Source organism: Apostichopus japonicus, chromosome 11 (assembly GCF_037975245.1).
Source record: "Apostichopus japonicus isolate 1M-3 chromosome 11, ASM3797524v1, whole genome shotgun sequence".
In the NCBI taxonomy this organism is placed as follows: domain Eukaryota; kingdom Metazoa; phylum Echinodermata; class Holothuroidea; order Aspidochirotida; family Stichopodidae; genus Apostichopus; species Apostichopus japonicus.
The window spans coordinates 13114587-13122830 of NC_092571.1; positions in this window are offsets into that span (position 1 = coordinate 13114587).

Genomic DNA, 8244 nt, shown 5'->3' on the forward strand with positions numbered 1-8244 from the left:
GGTGGGGGGGGGGGAGAGATATGGTAGCCCACCCCCAAAAGTGAAAACAAAAGACAGTGTTTAGCAGAAAAATATAAACAGAATAAAGATAAGATAAAGACAAGATGCACTTTTGTTCTCAATGAATTCAAAACTAGTACGCCATATATGCCTACAAAAGGAATTTTGGACCGAAAATTCCAATATATTTTCTAAAACTATATATATATATATATATATATATGTATATATATATATACCCATTAATCATACAGAGGACTCCTATATTTTCATACAAATATGACAGTCTGAAAATTTGTCATTTTCATTACCTTATTGTACATGAAACATAATGACAGCAAAGGAACTACAGTGTAATGGTAATTTAGTACCAAAACGTATTTCAAAGTCTCACCGCCCAAATAATCACCCTAGTCAAAGAAGAAGGCTTTCTTCTGTTATACGCCCTTCGCTCTTTGACTCATTGAAATGCTAGACTCGAGAATGTTTCTGTTCAAACGTATATACCACTCCACCCAAACGTGATTCATATACCTGCATGCACTATAGCTGCTTTGTTTACCCTGCTTCCCAGCAAACACATAACGTTTTTATAACAATTTGAGAAGGGTGTAGATATGTTATTACGAAATTTTATTGTAAACCGTTTATATAACATTTTGTAGATATCATATATTAAAACATTTTTTATAAAATATTTTCCACAAATGTTGTAAACATGTTCTGGAAACCTTTAGAGGAAGGCATTGAAAAAGCTAAAAAAAGGAAAAATATGTTATAAAGTTGCTTATACAAAACGAGGTCATCTTTGACAGCTAATATCTCAAAAGTGTCATGTTGAAAACATCTGATTATTTGTTTTACTATAGATAGTACCACCCTGTTTGTACAACGAATTTCAGGAGGGTGTTTTATTATATTTTTAAAATATAATCCCTGCCTTGATTATTCCTTTAATGGTTCGAGGAAATAAGTTGAAAAGTGCAACAAGTTTTATGCTGGCATTCGGTCTAGATACTCGTTTTACTTGATTTCCGACATTCATGGCATATGCACGCAGAATTTAATGGTTCACTTATATCAGTTGACTATAGTGCAGTATTTTTATGCTGGCATTATATCTAGCTTGAGTCGTTTTACTTGATTTCAACATTCACGGCATAGGCCCGGAACACGTAATGGTTTACTTAAATCAGTTGACTAGTGCCTTATTTTTATGCTGGCATTATGTCTGGACACTCGTTTTACTTGATTTCCGACAATTCACAGCATATACATAGCCTATATAACATTATCATACACACTTTAGTTCTGTACCGTACGTCAGTGTGTATTGTATGCCGTCCAGGCCTGCAGATATGGTAAGTAGTCAACGGCCAAATTTCTCGCAGGGATGTCAAAGGTGAACTGCACTACCTGGGTGGTGTGATATGACCATAGGCGTACGAGGCGGGGGGCAGACTGCCCCCCAAATTTCCAGAGGACAAGAAATTCGGCAAAAGTCCTGAAAAATTCGGGCAGCCTAAGAGGACAATAAAACTATAAATATATATAAATATGCAGTAGCTTGCCCGAATCTTTTTCAAATTTTTGCCCGACAATTCAGTGGAGGGCGTTTTGTTTTTCCCCTTCAAAGTGATGTTACCATTTTTTCTTCTATTCTAATTTACCAAATTTTTGGGGAAGTGTAAATTTCTAAAACGTGAGATAATAACATAAAGAATGTTCATTCATACTTAGTAAAGATTCCTAAATCCTATTGGTCCATTCAGGTCAGCTGACCGTGGTTAATCCTGTGAGTAACGCACGGTAAAATTACGGGGCATCACTTTAATAAATCTTTGGTTATATGTAACCAAAAATGTTTTGTTTTATGATTTTTCTCCCACACAAATGGTAGTGTATGAATGAACGGGGTTAATCAACGGTCTAGCGTGCGTTACTCACATGATTAATGCACTCCGGGTGTTAATGCTATCGCTGGATGCACTCGGGCTCCGCCCTCGTGCATCGTTTGCATTATCCCCCGATCGTGCATTAATCCTGTGAGTAACGCACGCTAGACCGTTGATTAACCCCTTATTTAGATGCAACTTGCAAGGCCTCAGAAGTGCCATTTCCGGCAATCTGAGAGCCATTTTTTGCCATTTTTTTTTTTTTTTGTACGCTACGCGCCAACCGATGGTGGCGCTCCACTTAGATAGTGTCACGGGAACTTTCGGGCACAAAAGTTTCCGCCCCCCCCCAAAATGAAATGGTCCCGTACGCCTATGGATATGACATGAGCATCTACGTGATGAATTACACTTTTGAATGAATAGCACTCTTCTTTGGGGTGTTGGGGTGGGGTTCCTTTGTATACTTTGACTCAGTATTCAGTTTTGAACAATTAAAGACATATATTGCAGGGGTTGAACATCATCATAGCTTATTTCCAATTTTGAAATATAACATGTTCAAACATGTTTTTTTATTTATTTATTTTTTTTTTATTTTTTTTTATTGTTATTATTATTTTATATGATTATATTTTTTCATTTCACTATTAGTTATTTTATTTCAGGGCCTCGAGGAGATAAGCTTTACGCTAACCGAGTATACCCTTTAATGTTAAATAAATAAATAAATAATAAACATAGAAGAACCCTGTTGATGCTGGTGGAGGTCAGAAATCATCTAGGGTCAACACAGGTCAAAGTGTGTACATTTTGTAAACACCGTATCGTAGGAAGGGTAACATTGACAAGTCTTGACAGGTCTCGTACTTGGCATATAGTGTACCGTGTTAATAGGTAGAACACCCTCCCTATATTGATGTTGGTGGAGGTTTAAGATCATATAGGCTCAACAGAGAACACATGCATTTTTGCATTGTGGATATTGGAGTTGAAAGGTAATATTAGGTTTAAAGAGTTCCAAAGGTGTGAAGGACTAAATCATGTTATTGCAAGAAGTGGCTAACATTTTGACAAATTTCCCAAAACAAATAAAAAAATAAATTGACAGATTTCATACATGGGGTTTTGAATCCACCATATCAAGTAGCCCCTTTTGTCTTTGGCATAAGCTAAAGGTCATCTGGGATCAAAAGAATGTGTTTCCCACTTTCACTGTTTCAGTTGCATGACCAGTGCCTAAGTACTATGTCATAGTATGAAGAAAGCCTTACAAATATGGCATGTAATGTTTGAAGGCAAAACCAAATATACAATCCACATTTCACAGTGTGTTACTCTATGATCAAGCATTCAAGCATGTTTTGTTTTTCTTGGTTCCAAACAGAGACAAACTTCTTTGGCACAGAAGAGGAAAAGGACTTCCTTGGAAGAAGATGGTGCAGGATCTTCAGAGTGATGATTGTTTTCTATTACATGTGCTTTCTCTGACAATGTCAGGATTTGAACTTTATTACAATAAATTGACAGTACAGAAAGCATTCAAGTCTATAACTCTTTTCTGACAGTGTTGGAAGCACCAGACAGTGCCAACCATTCTGAATATAATATATAATAATTACATTCACAACTCGAATAACCCGTCTAAAGTACTCACAGCAGTTTTTCGAAATGCTTTTAGATGCCATTTTTTATGATGTTATACCATTTGTCAAAACATAACTATAACGTCTTTACAACTTTTTCTGAACCATTTAAAAAAATTGTGCTGACATCGAAATCATGTGATATAAAACGATTTTATATAAAATTTTAACCTGGTATTCTAGCGACTCAACATTTAATGTTTTTATAACGTTATTTTATAAGGTTATCGTAATATTTCTCAGTCGAAATGTTATTATAACGTCTTTACAACATTTTCTGCAACATCGTTGTGCTGACATCGAAATAATGTTATATAAAACGTTTAACGTTGTAATAACGTTATCCTGCTATTCTAGCGACTCAACATTTAACGTTTTAAAAACATTAATTATAACGTTATTATAGCATTTGTTCAAATATTTTCCTGATATTTTAAAAACGTTTTTGTGTTTGCTGGGTTAGTTATAGTTACTTTCCCCTCGGAGGCAAAATTCGGCGTCTAAATTTTCATTTTTTTTTTCTGGGGGAGGACTCTCCGTAGTACCCCGTATACAGTCTCCCTCTGCTATAACATCCTTTATTAATTCGTCTCGGGCCAACTTCCACGAAAGTTTAGCCACCTACATTAACTTCAGTCGGGGAACTCGCGTCTAGATCTACTTATGCAGATCTAAGTTATTATTAAAATATTCCTCTTCAGAATGCACTATTTGACCCTCAAAAGTTTAATTTCAGAAAGACCCCACCCCACCCGTCCCCTTCCCCTTCATAGAAACTGATCGGCCTCGATCACTGACCCAACTGATGCACACTCCTTAAGAAAATCGTTCATTAGCCTCTGGCCCTACCGCAAAAGGTCAGGCTTCCACTTCAATCAGTCGGGGAATTTTGAATCCCCCCCCCCCCTTTCCAGCTTTGCAATCCTATGCATGCCACTACCCACATGTGAGCGTACATCTGATCAAGTGATTTATTTCAGCCTATAGAGGACTAATTACAGACAGTAGCCGGCTTACTCAATGACCAGAGGAGGGGGCATAAATCGACTTGGGTAAACAGTTACATATATCGCATTACTAAGATTTCTCCACTAGGACCTGGTCGTCGTTTACGGTAATCTTTCGTAATACGATTGAAGAACGAACAGCTTAGTATTTCAACTGGCTTCTCTTTCTCAGCTGAACATTATGCAACAGTATGATGTAGCTGTGTAAAACGAGGCAGCTGTTACGAAACTCCCTGTACTTTTCCCAGTAACGATATGAAATTCGCATGCATGCAGTGATCCATGGGGAAATACCTGCATGGACTTAAATTACAATCAGCGTGCAGATCCTGGTGATTCGGATCATGCAGTTGTTACTATACCTATCTCTGCACTATAAACATTCACGGTTTAATTTATTGGTCCTACACTTGAACTTAAACTATAGTCTCAACTCTGCCTGAACCGAAACAAAAGGCTTGGTCTTGCTTTCTACGACCCTGGCTCCACCTAACGCTCGGGACGGTAATTTTTCGCAGAAAACCCCATGGAGTCTCGGTGTGTTTATTTACCGAAGTTCAAGCACGCTATTTTCAATGTAACATTAAATTCACTGTGTTCTCTCTGCGGTTGATCGTGTTACATAACCAAAAACACAAAGGCCAAGGTTTTTGTTTTGTTCAATTCTTTTATTTTTCGCTGCCAATTAACAAATTCAGCACATATTTTGTTATGCAAAGTATAAAAATAATATAATCAGCAGTTTTTTTTTTTCAAATAGAAAAGGTTAGCCCGATAGATGTGTTCATATTTCTTTCGATAAGCATTAGTCTCTCAATAGAGTGAGTTAAATTTCTCCATGACACTGTTCCCATTTCCAGTAACTAAGAACTAATTTTCTGTTCAAGTAAATCTATTAGCGGATTAGGTTTTAGAGAAGTTAATGCGCAACTAGCGGAGTTAATCAAACATCGTAGCATATATACTACGCCATCATGCATATGGATTACAAGCTATTACCAAAAATAAATGCAACCCAGTTCACTAAGCAAAAGGTTGTTATCAATCACAAGCATAGTCCAGACACCGGGGCTGGTGTTGGTGGGGGAGCGGAGGTGGGGGAGGGGATGCACCACTACACACTCAACAAATGCACCACTATCCGACTCCTTCCCGCCCCACTCCCAATCTGAGACCTGTGTGTGTGTGTGGGGGGGGGGGGGGTCGGTAATTTAACAAGTCACAAGGAGCGTATGTAATCCTCTATATAGTATTGGTGCCCGCCATTATTGATGCCGGCCAGCAATCCAACCAACCGGAGGATATATGTCAGTTCCTGAAGCAAATAGTTTTGATTCCATATTCCAAACTAAAATTTGAGGATAATATCTTACTCTTAAGTGCAGACAGCCTTTGGCAGTAATATACAATAAATCCAACCACCCGTTAAATATGATGATTTTTTTTTTATAATTATGCTGCTAAGAACAAAAACACTTTCTACGGTGTCACACGTACATTTGGCCATGTACTTTTTGGAAGCAATTGGAAACGTGTTTTGGCCTTTCAGCCTGTCTGATATTAAAGAATTATCTTTTCGGTCAAATCATCCACTATTCCCTAACTACACCGTGTCACCTATCCACAGTCTCAGGTTCTTTCCCACCTCTCGTCTACCACATTGGCTTAGTATACTCATTAGTCACATATACAAAATAAACTACACCGTGTTACAGAACAAACTGTATCTCAATGCAGTAAAGCAAAGTGGGTAATATTTATTCCTCCTATGGGTAGCCGCTTATGACTTTATCTGGCTTCCGTACATTCATCTTGCGACATGTGATAAATTAAGGCATATTTTGCGTGTTCTTGCAGACACCGCACCCGACCGTTCACGTTGATCACGCACTACGTTCAGTAAGTCAAAGGTTAGGTTTTTCTCAGCAAACGACATTAATAATACGTATATATGTATATATATATATATATATATTACGTATGATTCGTGTTATTATGTTCTCTTTAACAAAATGACCTGGCAGGTGTTGTCATATCGTGGTTGTTTTTCTGGAAACGTGTAAATCTTGGAAATTCCCTTAGTTTTTATCAAAATTACGCATGATAATTCATTTATTCAAACCCGGATCTGAGGGTAGAAAGTTGTTTGGTTGTACCTGAATCTTGCAAAACGATTAAAGAGGAACGACTCAGAGCAAAGGATATGTGACGCAGGGTACCAACGACTATATAAAAAAAATGATGCAGTAACCCCGGTAAAAGTATGAGGGAAATGGAGGGTGTAGAATGTGCTGCTTATGAGTGCACCTAACCCTCATGACCAGTTAATGCTTTGAACATGATTTGGGACCATGCCTCGCGCATCCCTATACCTCCAACAGTATACCCACAGTAGAAGTCATAATACAATTGCAGGGACAGTAGTTAACTCTGACTGTTATTTAGACATAGATAATTATATCTATAAAATAACTATATATCACTATGTAGGTTACACACTATCAGTTAGAAGAGCTTTGGGTAACCTATTTCAGAAGCCATCTACCAGAGTGTTGTTTTCATTCAGAGTAAATACAAATGAACAGATTTGCATTTACAAACGGAAAACACACAAGTATAGGCCTACACGCATATGCGCGGCCACCCCAACCTGCCAGTATGTAACTAAGTACAGAATTTGTATTACAGCATATGACGAAATTACACATGCACCTCAAATTTACCAAATTTAGAATATGGTAAAGGGGCAATGTCCTAGCCTTTATAGGACAGGATGTACGGTGTATATGGTTCGAGTTCGGGTGTACTAAACGGCTCATACTAACGCAGGATTGTTACATTATTGAACACCCAGGGATATTACCGTTAAGCATTATTTTATCGCGTTGTAGTCACCAGCTGATATGGATGAGGTGTGGGGTATTCTGATAGTCGGCCGTGTGACGTAATACGGTAATAGGACTATAATGATGTAAATGTGTGTGTGTCATAGCGATGTGCACTGAGTATCCATCAACCGCCCGTTTCATGCAAGAGGATGCGCACGCACCACAGACACTACATTCTTCTTCTTTTTCTAAATAGTTAGGCTTCTGCCAAAGTAACGGTTGATTGTATCGATTCGATGACTTTTTGTCTCTTCAACTAATTAAACATATATTTTGACATAACGCGATTAAATCTTCATTGTTAATACCAATGCCACGCGTTTACTGGAATATTGTATAGAGCGCTCGCAATATTATCAACGCGTTTGACATCAGCTTTACACATCACCTGTGTGTATTCTGACCAAGGGGTGTTGATTGACTCCCATATGAATCTCGTATCCACTTATAATGGACTCTGCACAGCGATCATGTAACAGACCCACTTAAAACAGTATAAAGTGCACATTACGTCGTAGCCCTATTGTAGAACCTTTGATTTACAAATTATAGCATTCTCCAACCTTTCCCCAACAACCCTCCCCTACACCCACCCATAAACCCGATGCATTGACTTATTTCTTGAGCCGGTGTTGTTTCTCCTTGAAGCAAGAACTACGGGGAACAGCGTCCAAAAATTACGTTCATTGTTTGGAAAGGTCGCACTATCCAAAATGTAAGAGTCCCTTTAATGGTCCCCCACGATGACCTCGTAATATCTGCAGGGTGAGCGTCGAGTGGTATAAAACTCAACGATCTTCTTACACCT